The 18432-nt window shown below is 44.0% G+C and overlaps 1 protein-coding gene across 1 annotated transcript in view; it reads right to left on the reverse strand.

Moving 5' to 3' along the window:
- setd7 (SET domain containing 7, histone lysine methyltransferase) overlaps positions 1-18432 on the reverse strand; it is a 38293-nt gene that overhangs the window by 4805 nt on the left and 15056 nt on the right. The gene's annotated exons all lie outside the window — the stretch shown is intronic.

The following is an 18432-nucleotide window of genomic DNA, read 5'->3' on the forward strand; positions in this document are numbered from 1 at the left end:
ATGGTGGAAACTGTTCTAACTGTTGATAGAAACACAGTGATGTTGGCGACTGTTCTAACTGTTGATAGAAACACAGGGATGGTGGTGACTGTTCTAACTGTTGATAGAAACACAGTGATGGTGGCGACTGTTCTGTTGATGTAAACACAGGGATGGTGGCGACTGTTCTAACTGTTGATAGAAACACAGTGATGGTGGCGACTGTTCTGTTGATGTAAACACAGGGATGGTGGCGACTGTTCTAACTGTTGATAGAAACACAATGATGATGGCGACTGTTCTAACTGTTGATAGAAACACAGTGATGTTGGCGACTGTTCTAACTGTTGATAGAAACACAGGGATGGTGGCGACTGTTCTAACTGTTGATAGAAAAACAGTGATGGTGGCGACTGTTCTAACTGTTGATAGAAACACAGTGATGGTGGCGACTGTTCTGTTGATGTAAACACAGTGATGATGGCGACTGTTCTGTTGATGTCAACACAGTGATGGTGGCGACTGTTCTAACTGTTGATAGAAACACAGTGATGGTGGTGACTGTTCTAACTGTTGATAGAAACACAGTGATGGTGGCAACTGTTCTAACTGTTGATAGAAACACAGTGATGGTGGCGACTGTTCTGTTGATGTAAACACAGTGATGGTGGCGACTGTTCTAACTGTTGATAGAAACACAGTGATGGTGGAAACTGTTCTAACTGTTGACATTAAAACAGTGATGGTGGCGACTGTTCTAACTGTTGGTAGAAACACAGTGATGGTGGCAACTGTTCTGTTGATGTAAATACAGTGATGGTGGCGACTGTTCTAACTGTTGATAGAAACACAGGGATGGTGGCGACTGTTCTAACTGTTGATAGAAACACAGTGATGGTGGCGACTGTTCTAACTGTTGATAGAAACACAGTGATGGTGGCGACTGTTCTAACTGTTGATAGAAACACAGTGATGGTGGCGACTGTTCTAACTGTTGATAGAAACACAGGGATGGTGGCGACTGTTCTGTTGATGTAAACACAGTGATGGTGGCGACTGTTCTAACTGTTGATAGAAACACAGTGATGGTGGAAACTGTTCTAACTGTTGATAGAAACACAGTGATGTTGGCGACTGTTCTAACTGTTGATAGAAACACAGGGATGGTGGTGACTGTTCTAACTGTTGATAGAAACACAGTGATGGTGGCGACTGTTCTGTTGATGTAAACACAGGGATGGTGGCGACTGTTCTAACTGTTGATAGAAACACAGTGATGGTGGCGACTGTTCTAACTGTTGATAGAAACACAGGAATGGTGGTGACTGTTCTAACTGTTGATAGAAACACAGTGATGGTGGCGACCGTTCTAACTGTTGATAGAAACACAGGGATGGTGGTGACTGTTCTAACTGTTGATAGAAACACAGTGATGGTGGCGACTGTTCTGTTGATGTAAACACAGTGATGGTGGCGACTGTTCTAACTGTTGATAGAAACACAGGGATGGTGGTGACTGTTCTAACTGTTGATGTAAACACAGTGATGGTGGCGACTGTTCTAACTGTTGATAGAAACACAGTGATGGTGGCGACTGTTCTGTTGATGTAAACACAGTGATGGTGGCGACTGTTCTGTTGATGTAAACACAGTGATGGTGGCGACTGTTCTGTTGATAGAAACACAGTGATGGTGGCGACTGTTCTAACTGTTGATAGAAACACAGTGATGGTGGCGACTGTTCTAACTGTTGATAGAAACACAGTGATGGTGGCGACTGTTCTGTTGATGTAAACACAGTGATGGTGGCGACTGTTCTAGCTGTTGATAGAAACACAGGGATGGTGGCGACTGTTCTAACTGTTGATAGAAACACAGGGATGGTGGCGACTGTTCTAACTGTTGATATAAACACAGTGATGGTGGCGACTGTTCTAACTGTTGATAGAAACACAGTGATGGTGGCGACTGTTCTGTTGATGTAAACACTGATGGTGGCGACTGTTCTAGCTGTTGATAGAAACACAGGGATGGTGGCAACTGTTCTAACTGTTGATATAAACACAGTGATGGTGGCGACTGTTGTAACTGTTGATATAAACACAGTGATGGTGTCGACTGTTCTAACTGTTGATAGAAACACTGTGATGGTGGCGACTGTTCTGTTGATAGAAACACAGTGATGGTGGCGACTGTTCTAACTGTTGATAGAAACACAGTGATGGTGGCGACTGTTCTGTTGATGTAAACACAGTGATGGTGGCGACTGTTCTAGCTGTTGATAGAAAGACAGGGATGGTGGCGACTGTTCTAACTGTTATTAGAAACACAGGGATGGTGGTGACTGTTCTAACTGTTGATATAAACACAGGGATGGTGGCGACTGATCTAACTGTTGATAGAAACACAGTGATGGTGGCGACTGTTCTAACTTTTGATAGAAACACAGTGATGGTGGCGACTGTTCTGTTGATGTAAACACAGTGATGGTGGCGACTGTTCTGTTGATGTAAACACAGTGATGGTGGCGACTGTTCTGTTGATAGAAACACAGTGATGGTGGCGACTGTTCTAACTGTTGATAGAAACACAGTGATGGTGGCGACTGTTCTGTTGATGTAAACACAGTGATGGTGGCGACTGTTCTAGCTGTTGATAGAAACACAGGGATGGTGGCGACTGTTCTAACTGTTGATAGAAACACAGGGATGGTGGTGACTGTTCTAACTGTTGATATAAACACAGGGATGGTGGCGACTGTTCTAACTGTTGATAGAAACACAGTGATGGTGGCGACTGTTCTAACTGTTGATAGAAACACAGTGATGGTGGCGACTGTTCTGTTGATGTAAACACTGATGGTGGCGACTGTTCTAGCTGTTGATAGAAACACAGGGATAGTGGCAACTGTTCTAACTGTTGATATAAACACAGTGATGGTGGCGACTGTTCTAACTGTTGATAGAAACACAGTGATGGTGGCGACTGTTCTGTTGATATAAACACAGTGATGGTGGCGACTGTTCTAACTGTTGATAGAAACACAGTGATGGTGGCGACTGTTCTGTTGATATAAACACAGGAATGGTGGTGACTGTTCTAACTGTTGATAGAAACACAGTGATGTTGGCGACCGTTCTAACTGTTGATAGAAACACAGGGATGGTGGTGACTGTTCTAACTGTTGATAGAAACACAGTGATGGTGGCGACTGTTCTAACTGTTGATAGAAACACAGTGATGTTGGCGACTGTTCTAACTGTTGATAGAAACACAGGGATGGTGGTGACTGTTCTAACTGTTGATAGAAACACAGTGATGGTGGCGACTGTTCTAACTGTTGATAGAAACACAGTGATGGTGGCGACTGTTCTAACTGTTGATAGAAACACAGTGATGTTGGCGACTGTTCTAACTGTTGATAGAAACACAGGGATGGTGGTGACTGTTCTAACTGTTGATAGAAACACAGTGATGGTGGCGACTGTTCTGTTGATGTAAACACAGGGATGGTGGCGACTGTTCTAACTGTTGATAGAAACACAGTGATGGTGGCGACTGTTCTAACTGTTGATAGAAACACAGGAATGGTGGTGACTGTTCTAACTGTTGATAGAAACACAGTGATGGTGGCGACCGTTCTAACTGTTGATAGAAACACAGGGATGGTGGTGACTGTTCTAACTGTTGATAGAAACACAGTGATGGTGGCGACTGTTCTGTTGATGTAAACACAGTGATGGTGGCGACCGTTCTAACTGTTGATAGAAACACAGGGATGGTGGTGACTGTTCTAACTGTTGATAGAAACACAGTGATGGTGGCGACTGTTCTAACTGTTGATAGAAACACAGTGATGGTGGCGACTGTTCTGTTGATGTAAACACAGTGATGGTGGGGACTGTTCTGTTGATGTAAACACAGTGATGGTGGTGACTGTTCTGTTGATAGAAACACAGTGATGGTGGCGACTGTTCTAACTGTTGATAGAAACACAGTGATGGTGGCGACTGTTCTGTTGATGTAAACACAGTGGTGGTGGTGACTGTTCTAGCTGTTGATAGAAACACAGGGATGGTGGCGACTGTTCTAACTGTTGATAGAAACACAGGGATGGTGGTGACTGTTCTAACTGTTGATATAAACACAGGGATGGTGGCGACTGTTCTAACTGTTGATAGAAACACAGGGATGGTGGTGACTGTTCTAACTGTTGATAGAAACACAGTGATGGTGGCGACTGTTCTAACTGTTGATAGAAACACAGTGATGGTGGCGACTGTTCTAACTGTTGATAGAAACACAGTGATGTTGGCGACTGTTCTAACTGTTGATAGAAACACAGGGATGGTGGTGACTGTTCTAACTGTTGATAGAAACACAGTGATGGTGGCGACTGTTCTGTTGATGTAAACACAGGGATGGTGGCGACTGTTCTAACTGTTGATAGAAACACAGTGATGGTGGCGACTGTTCTAACTGTTGATAGAAACACAGGAATGGTGGTGACTGTTCTAACTGTTGATAGAAACACAGTGATGGTGGCGACCGTTCTAACTGTTGATAGAAACACAGGGATGGTGGTGACTGTTCTAACTGTTGATAGAAACACAGTGATGGTGGCGACTGTTCTGTTGATGTAAACACAGTGATGGTGGCGACCGTTCTAACTGTTGATAGAAACACAGGGATGGTGGTGACTGTTCTAACTGTTGATAGAAACACAGTGATGGTGGCGACTGTTCTAACTGTTGATAGAAACACAGTGATGGTGGCGACTGTTCTGTTGATGTAAACACAGTGATGGTGGCGACTGTTCTGTTGATGTAAACACAGTGATGGTGGCGACTGTTCTGTTGATAGAAACACAGTGATGGTGGCGACTGTTCTAACTGTTGATAGAAACACAGTGATGGTGGCGACTGTTCTGTTGATGTAAACACAGTGATGGTGGCGACTGTTCTAACTGTTGATAGAAACACAGTGATGGTGGGGTCTGTTCTAACTGTTGATAGAAACACAGTGATGGTGGCGACTGTTCTAATTGTTGATGTAAACACAGTGATGTTGGCGACTGTTCTAACTGTTGATAGAAACACAGTGATGGTGGCGACTGTTCTAACTGTTGATAGAAACACAGTGATGGTGGCGACTGTTCTAACTGTTGATAGAAACACAGTGATGTTGGCGACTGTTCTAACTGTTGATAGAAACACAGTGATGGTGGCGACTGTTCTGTTGATGTAAACACAGGGATGGTGGCGACTGTTCTAACTGTTGATAGAAACACAATGATGATGGCGACTGTTCTAACTGTTGATAGAAACACAGTGATGTTGGCGACTGTTCTAACTGTTGATAGAAACACAGGGATGGTGGCGACTGTTCTAACTGTTGATAGAAAAACAGTGATGGTGGCGACTGTTCTAACTGTTGATAGAAACACAGTGATGGTGGCGACTGTTCTGTTGATGTAAACACAGTGATGATGGCGACTGTTCTGTTGATGTCAACACAGTGATGGTGGCGACTGTTCTAACTGTTGATAGAAACACAGTGATGGTGGCGACTGTTCTAACTGTTGATAGAAACACAGTGATGGTGGCAACTGTTCTAACTGTTGATAGAAACACAGTGATGGTGGCGACTGTTCTGTTGATGTAAACACAGTGATGGTGGCGACTGTTCTAACTGTTGATAGAAACACAGTGATGGTGGAAACTGTTCTAACTGTTGACATTAAAACAGTGATGGTGGCGACTGTTCTAACTGTTGGTAGAAACACAGTGATGGTGGCAACTGTTCTGTTGATGTAAATACAGTGATGGTGGCGACTGTTCTAACTGTTGATAGAAACACAGGGATGGTGGCGACTGTTCTAACTGTTGATAGAAACACAGTGATGGTGGCGACTGTTCTAACTGTTGATATAAACACAGTGATGGTGGCGACTGTTCTAACTGTTGATAGAAACACAGTGATGGTGGCGACTGTTCTAACTGTTGATAGAAACACAGGGATGGTGGCGACTGTTCTGTTGATGTAAACACAGGGATGGTGGCGACTGTTCTAACTGTTGATAGAAACACAGTGATGGTGGCGACTGTTCTAACTGTTGATAGAAACACAGTGATGTTGGCGACTGTTCTAACTGTTGATAGAAACACAGGGATGGTGGTGACTGTTCTAACTGTTGATAGAAACACAGTGATGGTGGCGACTGTTCTGTTGATGTAAACACAGGGATGGTGGCGACTGTTCTAACTGTTGATAGAAACACAGTGATGGTGGCGACTGTTCTAACTGTTGATAGAAACACAGGAATGGTGGTGACTGTTCTAACTGTTGATAGAAACACAGTGATGGTGGCGACCGTTCTAACTGTTGATAGAAACACAGGGATGGTGGTGACTGTTCTAACTGTTGATAGAAACACAGTGATGGTGGCGACTGTTCTGTTGATGTAAACACAGTGATGGTGGCGACTGTTCTAACTGTTGATAGAAACACAGGGATGGTGGTGACTGTTCTAACTGTTGATGTAAACACAGTGATGGTGGCGACTGTTCTAACTGTTGATAGAAACACAGTGATGGTGGCGACTGTTCTGTTGATGTAAACACAGTGATGGTGGCGACTGTTCTGTTGATGTAAACACAGTGATGGTGGCGACTGTTCTGTTGATAGAAACACAGTGATGGTGGCGACTGTTCTAACTGTTGATAGAAACACAGTGATGGTGGTGACTGTTCTAACTGTTGATAGAAACACAGTGATGGTGGCGACTGTTCTGTTGATGTAAACACAGTGATGGTGGCGACCGTTCTAACTGTTGATAGAAACACAGGGATGGTGGCGACTGTTCTGTTGATGTAAACACAGTGATGGTGGCGACTGTTCTGTTGATGTAAACACAGTGATGGTGGCGACTGTTCTGTTGATAGAAACACAGTGATGGTGGCGACTGTTCTAACTGTTGATAGAAACACAGTGATGGTGGCGACTGTTCTAACTGTTGATAGAAACACAGGGATGGTGGCGACTGTTCTGTTGATGTAAACACAGGGATGGTGGCGACTGTTCTAACTGTTGATAGAAACACAGTGATGGTGGCGACTGTTCTAACTGTTGATAGAAACACAGTGATGTTGGCGACTGTTCTAACTGTTGATAGAAACACAGGGATGGTGGTGACTGTTCTAACTGTTGATAGAAACACAGTGATGGTGGCGACTGTTCTGTTGATGGAAACACAGGGATGGTGGCGACTGTTCTAACTGTTGATAGAAACACAGTGATGGTGGCGACTGTTCTAACTGTTGATAGAAACACAGGAATGGTGGTGACTGTTCTAACTGTTGATAGAAACACAGGGATGGTGGCGACTGTTCTGTTGATGGAAACACAGTGATGGTGGCGACTGTTCTGTTGATGTAAACACAGTGATGGTGGCGACTGTTCTGTTGATAGAAACACAGTGATGGTGGCGACTGTTCTAACTGTTGATAGAAACACAGTGATGGTGGCGACTGTTCTAACTGTTGATAGAAACACAGTGATGGTGGCGACCGTTCTAACTGTTGATAGAAACACAGGGATGGTGGTGACTGTTCTAACTGTTGATAGAAACACAGTGATGGTGGCGACTGTTCTGTTGATGTAAACACAGTGATGGTGGCGACCGTTCTAACTGTTGATAGAAACACAGGGATGGTGGCGACTGTTCTGTTGATGTAAACACAGTGATGGTGGCGACTGTTCTGTTGATGTAAACACAGTGATGGTGGCGACTGTTCTGTTGATAGAAACACAGTGATGGTGGCGACTGTTCTAACTGTTGATAGAAACACAGTGATGGTGGCGACTGTTCTAACTGTTGATAGAAACACAGGGATGGTGGTGACTGTTCTAACTGTTGATAGAAACACAGTGATGGTGGCGACTGTTCTAACTGTTGATAGAAACACAGTGATGGTGGCGACTGTTCTAACTGTTGATGTAAACACAGTGATGGTGGCGACCGTTCTAACTGTTGATAGAAACACAGGGATGGTGGTGACTGTTCTAACTGTTGATAGAAACACAGTGATGGTGGCGACTGTTCTAACTGTTGATAGAAACACAGTGATGGTGGCGACTGTTCTGTTGATGTAAACACAGTGATGGTGGGGACTGTTCTGTTGATGTAAACACAGTGATGGTGGCGACTGTTCTGTTGATAGAAACACAGTGATGGTGGCGACTGTTCTAACTGTTGATAGAAACACAGTGATGGTGGCGACTGTTCTAACTGTTGATAGAAACACAGTGATGGTGGCGACTGTTCTAACTGTTGATAGAAACACAGTGATGGTGGCGACCGTTCTAACTGTTGATAGAAACACAGGGATGGTGGTGACTGTTCTAACTGTTGATAGAAACACAGTGATGGTGGCGACTGTTCTGTTGATGTAAACACAGTGATGGTGGCGACCGTTCTAACTGTTGATAGAAACACAGGGATGGTGGCGACTGTTCTGTTGATGTAAACACAGTGATGGTGGCGACTGTTCTGTTGATGTAAACACAGTGATGGTGGCGACTGTTCTGTTGATAGAAACACAGTGATGGTGGCGACTGTTCTAACTGTTGATAGAAACACAGTGATGGTGGCGACTGTTCTAACTGTTGATAGAAACACAGTGATGGTGGCGACTGTTCTGTTGATGTAAACACAGTGATGGTGGCGACTGTTCTAGCTGTTGATAGAAACACAGGGATGGTGGCGACTGTTCTAACTGTTGATAGAAACACAGGGATGGTGGCGACTGTTCTAACTGTTGATATAAACACAGTGATGGTGGCGACTGTTCTAACTGTTGATAGAAACACAGTGATGGTGGCGACTGTTCTGTTGATGTTAACACTGATGGTGGCGACTGTTCTAGCTGTTGATAGAAACACAGGGATGGTGGCAACTGTTCTAACTGTTGATATAAACACAGTGATGGTGGCGACTGTTGTAACTGTTGATATAAACACAGTGATGGTGTCGACTGTTCTAACTGTTGATAGAAACACTGTGATGGTGGCGACTGTTCTGTTGATATAAACACAGTGATGGTGGCGACTGTTCTAACTGTTGATAGAAACACAGTGATGGTGGCGACTGTTCTGTTGATGTAAACACAGTGATGGTGGCGACTGTTCTAGCTGTTGATAGAAAGACAGGGATGGTGGCGACTGTTCTAACTGTTATTAGAAACACAGGGATGGTGGTGACTGTTCTAACTGTTGATATAAACACAGGGATGGTGGCGACTGTTCTAACTGTTGATAGAAACACAGTGATGGTGGCGACTGTTCTAACTGTTGATAGAAACACAGTGATGGTGGCGACTGTTCTGTTGATGTAAACACAGTGATGGTGGCGACTGTTCTGTTGATGTAAACACAGTGATGGTGGCGACTGTTCTGTTGATAGAAACACAGTGATGGTGGCGACTGTTCTAACTGTTGATAGAAACACAGGGATGGTGGCGACTGTTCTGTTGATGTAAACACAGGGATGGTGGCGACTGTTCTAACTGTTGATAGAAACACAGTGATGGTGGCGACTGTTCTAACTGTTGATAGAAACACAGTGATGGTGGCGACTGTTCTGTTGATGTAAACACAGTGATGGTGGCGACTGTTCTAGCTGTTGATAGAAACACAGGGATGGTGGCGACTGTTCTAACTGTTGATAGAAACACAGGGATGGTGGTGACTGTTCTAACTGTTGATATAAACACAGGGATGGTGGCGACTGTTCTAACTGTTGATAGAAACACAGTGATGGTGGCGACTGTTCTAACTGTTGATAGAAACACAGTGATGGTGGCGACTGTTCTGTTGATGTAAACACTGATGGTGGCGACTGTTCTAGCTGTTGATAGAAACACAGGGATAGTGGCAACTGTTCTAACTGTTGATATAAACACAGTGATGGTGGCGACTGTTCTAACTGTTGATAGAAACACTGTGATGGTGGCGACTGTTCTGTTGATATAAACACAGTGATGGTGGCGACTGTTCTAACTGTTGATAGAAACACAGTGATGGTGGCGACTGTTCTGTTGATATAAACACAGGAATGGTGGTGACTGTTCTAACTGTTGATAGAAACACAGTGATGTTGGCGACCGTTCTAACTGTTGATAGAAACACAGGGATGGTGGTGACTGTTCTAACTGTTGATAGAAACACAGTGATGGTGGCGACTGTTCTAACTGTTGATAGAAACACAGTGATGTTGGCGACCGTTCTAACTGTTGATAGAAACACAGGGATGGTGGTGACTGTTCTAACTGTTGATAGAAACACAGTGATGGTGGCGACTGTTCTAACTGTTGATAGAAACACAGTGATGGTGGCGACTGTTCTAACTGTTGATAGAAACACAGTGATGTTGGCGACTGTTCTAACTGTTGATAGAAACTCAGGGATGGTGGTGACTGTTCTAACTGTTGATAGAAACACAGGGATGGTGGCGACTGTTCTGTTGATGTAAACACAGGGATGGTGGCGACTGTTCTAACTGTTGATAGAAACACAGTGATGGTGGCGACTGTTCTAACTGTTGATAGAAACACAGGAATGGTGGTGACTGTTCTAACTGTTGATAGAAACACAGTGATGGTGGCGACCGTTCTAACTGTTGATAGAAACACAGGGATGGTGGTGACTGTTCTAACTGTTGATAGAAACACAGTGATGGTGGCGACTGTTCTGTTGATGTAAACACAGTGATGGTGGCGACCGTTCTAACTGTTGATAGAAACACAGGGATGGTGGTGACTGTTCTAACTGTTGATAGAAACACAGTGATGGTGGCGACTGTTCTAACTGTTGATAGAAACACAGTGATGGTGGCGACTGTTCTGTTGATGTAAACACAGTGATGGTGGGGACTGTTCTGTTGATGTAAACACAGTGATGGTGGCGACTGTTCTGTTGATAGAAACACAGTGATGGTGGCGACTGTTCTAACTGTTGATAGAAACACAGTGATGGTGGCGACTGTTCTGTTGATGTAAACACAGTGGTGGTGGTGACTGTTCTAGCTGTTGATAGAAACACAGGGATGGTGGCGACTGTTCTAACTGTTGATAGAAACACAGGGATGGTGGTGACTGTTCTAACTGTTGATATAAACACAGGGATGGTGGCGACTGTTCTAACTGTTGATAGAAACACAGGGATGGTGGTGACTGTTCTAACTGTTGATAGAAACACAGTGATGGTGGCGACTGTTCTAACTGTTGATAGAAACACAGTGATGGTGGCGACTGTTCTAACTGTTGATAGAAACACAGTGATGTTGGCGACTGTTCTAACTGTTGATAGAAACACAGGGATGGTGGTGACTGTTCTAACTGTTGATAGAAACACAGTGATGGTGGCGACTGTTCTGTTGATGTAAACACAGGGATGGTGGCGACTGTTCTAACTGTTGATAGAAACACAGTGATGGTGGCGACTGTTCTAACTGTTGATAGAAACACAGGAATGGTGGTGACTGTTCTAACTGTTGATAGAAACACAGTGATGGTGGCGACCGTTCTAACTGTTGATAGAAACACAGTGATGGTGGCGACTGTTCTGTTGATGTAAACACAGTGATGGTGGGGACTGTTCTGTTGATGTAAACACAGTGATGGTGGCGACTGTTCTGTTGATAGAAACACAGTGATGGTGGCGACTGTTCTAACTGTTGATAGAAACACAGTGATGGTGGCGACTGTTCTGTTGATGTAAACACAGTGGTGGTGGTGACTGTTCTAGCTGTTGATAGAAACACAGGGATGGTGGCGACTGTTCTAACTGTTGATAGAAACACAGGGATGGTGGTGACTGTTCTAACTGTTGATATAAACACAGTGATGGTGGCGACTGTTCTAACTGTTGATAGAAACACAGTGATGGTGGTGACTGTTCTAACTGTTGATAGAAACACAGTGATGGTGGCGACTGTTCTAACTGTTGATAGAAACACAGTGATGGTGGCGACTGTTCTAACTGTTGATAGAAACACAGTGATGGTGGCGACTGTTCTAACTGTTGATAGAAACACAGTGATGGTGACTGTTCTAACTGTTGATAGAAACACAGTGATGGTGGCGACTGTTCTGTTGATGTAAACACAGGGATGGTGGCGACTGTTCTAACTGTTGATAGAAACACAGTGATGGTGGCGACTGTTCTAACTGTTGATAGAAACACAGGGATGGTGGCGACTGTTCTAACTGTTGATAGAAACACAGTGATGGTGGCGACTGTTCTAACTGTTGATAGAAACACAGGGATGGTGGTGACTGTTCTAACTGTTGATAGAAACACAGTGATGGTGGCGACTGTTCTGTTGATGTAAACACAGTGATGGTGGCGACCGTTCTAACTGTTGATAGAAACACAGGGATGGTGGTGACTGTTCTAACTGTTGATAGAAACACAGTGATGGTGGCGACTGTTCTGTTGATGTAAACACAGTGATGGTGGCGACTGTTCTGTTGATGTAAACACAGTGATGGTGGCGACTGTTCTGTTGATAGAAACACAGTGATGGTGGTGACTGTTCTAACTGTTGATAGAAACACAGTGATGGTGGCGACTGTTCTGTTGATGTAAACACAGTGATGGTGGCGACTGTTCTAGCTGTTGATAGAAACACAGGGATGGTGGCGACTGTTCTAACTGTTGATAGAAACACAGGGATGGTGGTGACTGTTCTAACTGTTGATATAAACACAGTGATGGTGGCGACTGTTGTAACTGTTGATATAAACACAGTGATGGTGGCGACTGTTCTAACTGTTGATAGAAACACAGTGATGGTGGCGACTGTTCTGTTGATGTAAACACTGATGGTGGCGACTGTTCTAGCTGTTGATAGAAACACAGGGATGGTGGAAACTGTTCTAACTGTTGATATAAACACAGTGATGGTGGCGACTGTTGTAACTGTTGATAGAAACACAGTGATGGTGGCGACTGTTCTAACTGTTGATAGAAACACAGGAATGGTGGTGACTGTTCTAACTGTTGATAGAAACACAGTGATGGTGGCGACCGTTCTAACTGTTGATAGAAACACAGGGATGGTGGTGACTGTTCTAACTGTTGATAGAAACACAGTGATGGTGGCGACTGTTCTAACTGTTGATAGAAACACAGTGATGGTGGCGACTGTTCTGTTGATGTAAACACAGTGATGGTGGCGACAGTTCTGTTGATGTAAACACAGTGATGGTGGCGACTGTTCTGTTGATAGAAACACAGTGATGGTGGCGACTGTTCTAACTGTTGATAGAAACACAGTGATGGTGGCGACTGTTCTGTTGATGTAAACACAGTGATGGTGGCGACTATTCTAGCTGTTGATAGAAACACAGGGATGGTGGCGACTGTTCTAACTGTTGATAGAAACACAGGGATGGTGGTGACTGTTCTAACTGTTGATATAAACACAGGGATGGTGGCGACTGTTCTAACTGTTGATAGAAACACAGTGATGGTGGCGACTGTTCTAACTGTTGATAGAAACACAGTGATGGTGGCGACTGTTCTGTTGATGTAAACACTGATGGTGGCGACTGTTCTAGCTGTTGATAGAAACACAGGGATAGTGGCAACTGTTCTAACTGTTGATATAAACAGAGTGATGGTGTCGACTGTTCTGTTGATAGAAACACAGTGATGGTGGCGACTGTTCTGTTGATATAAACACAGTGATGGTGGCGACTGTTCTAACTGTTGATAGAAACACAGTGATGGTGGCGACTGTTCTGTTGATATAAACACAGTAATGGTGGTGACTGTTCTAACTGTTGATAGAAACACAGTGATGGTGGCGACTGTTCTAACTGTTGATAGAAACACAGGGATGGTGGTGACTGTTCTAACTGTTGATAGAAACACAGTGATGGTGGCGACTGTTCTAACTGTTGATAGAAACACAGTGATGGTGGCGACTGTTCTAACTGTTGATAGAAACACAGGGATGGTGGTGACTGTTCTAACTGTTGATAGAAACACAGTGATGGTGGCGACTGTTCTAACTGTTGATAGAAACACAGTGATGGTGGCGACTGTTCTGTTGATGTAAACACAGTGATGGTGGCGACTGTTCTGTTGATGTAAACACAGTGATGGTGGCGACTGTTCTAACTGTTGATAGAAACACAGTGATGGTGGCGACTGTTCTAACTGTTGATAGAAACACAGTGATGGTGGCGACTGTTCTAACTGTTGATAGAAACACAGTGATGGTGGCGACTGTTCTAGCTGTTGATAGAAACACAGGGATGGTGGCGAATGTTCTAACTGTTGATAGAAACACAGGGATGGTGGCGACTGTTCTAACTGTTGATAGAAACACAGTGATGGTGGCGACTGTTCTAACTGTTGATAGAAACACAGTGATGGTGGCGACTGTTCTGTTGATGTAAACACAGTGATGGTGGCGACTGTTCTAGCTGTTGATAGAAACACAGTGATGGTGGCGACTGTTCTAACTGTTGATAGAAACACAGGGATGGTGGCGACTGTTCTAACTGTTGATATAAACACAGTGATGGTGGCGACTGTTCTAACTGTTGATAGAAACACAGTGATGGTGGCGACTGTTCTGTTGATGTAAACACTGATGGTGGCGACTGTTCTAACTGTTGATAGAAACACAGGGATGGTGGCAACTGTTCTAACTGTTGATATAAACATAGTGATGGTGGCGACTGTTGTAACTGTTGATATAAACACAGTGATGGTGTCGACTGTTCTAACTGTTGATAGAAACACTGTGATGGTGGCGACTGTTCTGTTGATATAAACACAGTGATGGTGGCGACTGTTCTAACTGTTGATAGAAACACAGTGATGGTGGCGACTGTTCTGTTGATATAAACACAGGAATGGTGGTGACTGTTCTAACTGTTGATAGAAACACAGTGATGTTGGCGACCGTTCTAACTGTTGAAAGAAACACAGGGATGGTGGTTACTGTTCTAACTGTTGATAGAAACACAGTGATGGTGGCGACTGTTCTAACTGTTGATAGAAACACAGTGATGTTGGCGACCGTTCTAACTGTTGATAGAAACACAGGGATGGTGGTGACTGTTCTAACTGTTGATAGAAACACAGTGATGGTGGTGACTGTTCTAACTGTTGATGTAAACACAGTGATGGTGGCGACTGTTCTGTTGATGTAAACACAGTGATGGTGGCGACTGTTCTGTTGATGTAAACACAGTGATGGTGGCGACTGTTCTAACTGTTGATAGAAACACAGTGATGGTGGCGACTGTTCTAACTGTTGATAGAAACACAGTGATGGTGGCGACTGTTCTGTTGATGTAAACACAGTGATGGTGGCAACTGTTCTAGCTGTTGATAGAAACACGGGGATGGTGGCGACTGTTCTAACTGTTGATAGAAACACAGGGATGGTGGTGACTGTTCTAACTGTTGATATAAACACAGGGATGGTGGCGACTGTTCTAACTGTTGATAGAAACACAGTGATGGTGGCGACTGTTCTAACTGTTGATAGAAACACAGTGATGGTGGCGACTGTTCTGTTGATGTAAACACTGATGGTGGCGACTGTTCTAGCTGTTGATAGAAACACAGGGATGGTGGCAACTGTTCTAACTGTTGATATAAACACAGTGATGGTGGCGACTGTTCTAACTGTTGATAGAAACACTGTGATGGTGGCGACTGTTCTGTTGATATAAACACAGTGATGGTGGCGACTGTTCTAACTGTTGATAGAAACACAGTGATGGTGGCGACTGTTCTGTTGATATAAACACAGGAATGGTGGTGACTGTTCTAACTGTTGATAGAAACACAGTGATGTTGGCGACCGTTCTAACTGTTGATAGAAACACAGGGATGGTGGTGACTGTTCTAACTGTTGATAGAAACACAGTGATGTTGGCGACCGTTCTAACTGTTGATAGAAACACAGGGATGGTGGTGACTGTTCTAACTGTTGATAGAAACACAGTGATGGTGGCGACTGTTCTAACTGTTGATAGAAACACAGTGATGGTGGCGACTGTTCTGTTGATGTAAACACAGTGATGGTGGCGACTGTTCTGTTGATGTAAACACAGTGATGGTGGCGACTGTTCTAACTGTTGATAGAAACACAGTGATGGTGGCGACTGTTCTAACTGTTGATAGAAACACAGTGATGGTGGCGACTGTTCTGTTGATATAAACACAGGAATGGTGGTGACTGTTCTAACTGTTGATAGAAACACAGTGATGTTGGCGACCGTTCTAACTGTTGAAAGAAACACAGGGATGGTGGTTACTGTTCTAACTGTTGATAGAAACACAGTGATGGTGGCGACTGTTCTAACTGTTGATAGAAACACAGTGATGTTGGCGACCGTTCTAACTGTTGATAGAAACACAGGGATGGTGGTGACTGTTCTAACTGTTGATAGAAACACAGTGATGGTGGCGACTGTTCTAACTGTTGATAGAAACACAGTGATGGTGGCGACTGTTCTGTTGATGTAAACACAGTGATGGTGGCGACTGTTCTGTTGATGTAAACACAGTGATGGTGGCGACTGTTCTAACTGTTGATAGAAACACAGTGATGGTGGCGACTGTTCTGTTGATGTAAACACAGTGATGGTGGCAACTGTTCTAGCTGTTGATAGAAACACGGGGATGGTGGCGACTGTTCTAACTGTTGATAGAAACACTGTGATGGTGGCGACTGTTCTGTTGATATAAACACAGTGATGGTGGCGACTGTTCTAACTGTTGATAGAAACACAGTGATGGTGGCGACTGTTCTGTTGATATAAACACAGGAATGGTGGTGACTGTTCTAACTGTTGATAGAAACACAGTGATGTTGGCGACCGTTCTAACTGTTGATAGAAACACAGGGATGGTGGTGACTGTTCTAACTGTTGATAGAAACACAGTGATGTTGGCGACCGTTCTAACTGTTGATAGAAACACAGGGATGGTGGTGACTGTTCTAACTGTTGATAGAAACACAGTGATGGTGGCGACTGTTCTAACTGTTGATAGAAACACAGTGATGGTGGCGACTGTTCTGTTGATGTAAACACAGTGATGGTGGCGACTGTTCTGTTGATGTAAACACAGTGATGGTGGCGACTGTTCTAACTGTTGATAGAAACACAGTGATGGTGGCGACTGTTCTAACTGTTGATAGAAACACAGTGATGGTGGCGACTGTTCTGTTGATATAAACACAGGAATGGTGGTGACTGTTCTAACTGTTGATAGAAACACAGTGATGTTGGCGACCGTTCTAACTGTTGAAAGAAACACAGTGATGGTGGCGACTGTTCTGTTGATATAAACACAGGAATGGTGGTGACTGTTCTAACTGTTGATAGAAACACAGTGATGTTGGCGACCGTTCTAACTGTTGAAAGAAACACAGGGATGGTGGTTACTGTTCTAACTGTTGATAGAAACACAGTGATGGTGGCGACTGTTCTGTTGATATAAACACAGGAATGGTGGTGACTGTTCTAACTGTTGATAGAAACACAGTGATGTTGGCGACCGTTCTAACTGTTGAAAGAAACACAGGGATGGTGGTTACTGTTCTAACTGTTGATAGAAACACAGTGATGGTGGCGACTGTTCTAACTGTTGATAGAAACACAGTGATGGTGGCGACTGTTCTAACTGTTGATAGAAACACAGTGATGGTGGCGACTGTTCTAACTGTTGATAGAAACACAGTGATGTTGGCGACCGTTCTAACTGTTGATAGAAACACAGGGATGGTGGTGACTGTTCTAACTGTTGATAGAAACACAGTGATGGTGGCGACTGTTCTGTTGATATAAACACAGGAATGGTGGTGACTGTTCTAACTGTTGATAGAAACACAGTGATGTTGGCGACCGTTCTAACTGTTGAAAGAAACACAGGGATGGTGGTTACTGTTCTAACTGTTGATAGAAACACAGTGATGGTGGCGACTGTTCTAACTGTTGATAGAAACACAGTGATGTTGGCGACCGTTCTAACTGTTGATAGAAACACAGGGATGGTGGTGACTGTTCTAACTGTTGATAGAAACACAGTGATGGTGGCGACTCTTCTAACTGTTGATAGAAACACAGTGATGGTGGCGACTGTTCTGTTGATGTAAACACAGTGATGGTGGCGACTGTTCTGTTGATGTAAACACAGTGATGGTGGCGACTGTTCTAACTGTTGATAGAAACACAGTGATGGTGGCGACTGTTCTAACTGTTGATAGAAACACAGTGATGGTAGCCTGTTCTGTTGATGTAAACACAGTGATGGTGGCAACTGTTCTAGCTGTTGATAGAAACACGGGGATGGTGGCGACTGTTCTAACTGTTGATAGAAACACAGGGATGGTGGTGACTGTTCTAACTGTTGATATAA

The sequence above is a fragment of the Cheilinus undulatus genome, unplaced genomic scaffold (genome assembly GCF_018320785.1).
Source record: "Cheilinus undulatus unplaced genomic scaffold, ASM1832078v1 Contig13, whole genome shotgun sequence".
NCBI lineage: Eukaryota > Metazoa > Chordata > Actinopteri > Labriformes > Labridae > Cheilinus > Cheilinus undulatus.